Source organism: Bison bison, unplaced genomic scaffold (genome assembly GCF_000754665.1).
Source record: "Bison bison bison isolate TAMUID 2011002044 unplaced genomic scaffold, Bison_UMD1.0 scf7180017864519, whole genome shotgun sequence".
NCBI lineage: Eukaryota > Metazoa > Chordata > Mammalia > Artiodactyla > Bovidae > Bison > Bison bison.
In genome coordinates, this window is record NW_011495072.1 from 20,797,672 (window position 1) to 20,798,000 (window position 329).

General features: G+C 38.9%; 1 protein-coding gene across 4 annotated transcripts in view; it reads right to left on the reverse strand.

Moving 5' to 3' along the window:
* AGL (amylo-alpha-1, 6-glucosidase, 4-alpha-glucanotransferase) overlaps positions 1–329 on the reverse strand; it is a 101,371-nt gene that overhangs the window by 66,860 nt on the left and 34,182 nt on the right. The window lies entirely within an intron of this gene.

Consider the following 329-nt stretch of genomic DNA (forward strand, 5'->3'; position numbering starts at 1 on the left):
ATGTTTCTGCTTTTGAATATGCTATCTAGGTTGGTCATAACTTTTCTTCCAAGGAGTAAGCGTCTTTTAATTTCATGGCTGCAGTCACCATCTGCAGTGATTTTGGAGCCCAAAAAAATAAAGTCTGACACTGTTTCCACTGTTTCCCCATCTATTTCCCATGAAATGATGGGACCAGATGCCACGATCTTCGTTTTCTGAATGTTGAGCTTTAAGCCAACTTTTTCACTCTCTACTTTCACTTTCATCAAGAGGCTTTTTAGTTCCTCTTGACTTTCTGCCATAAGGGTGGTGTCATCTGCATATTTGAATAGTGAAATATCAAGTTC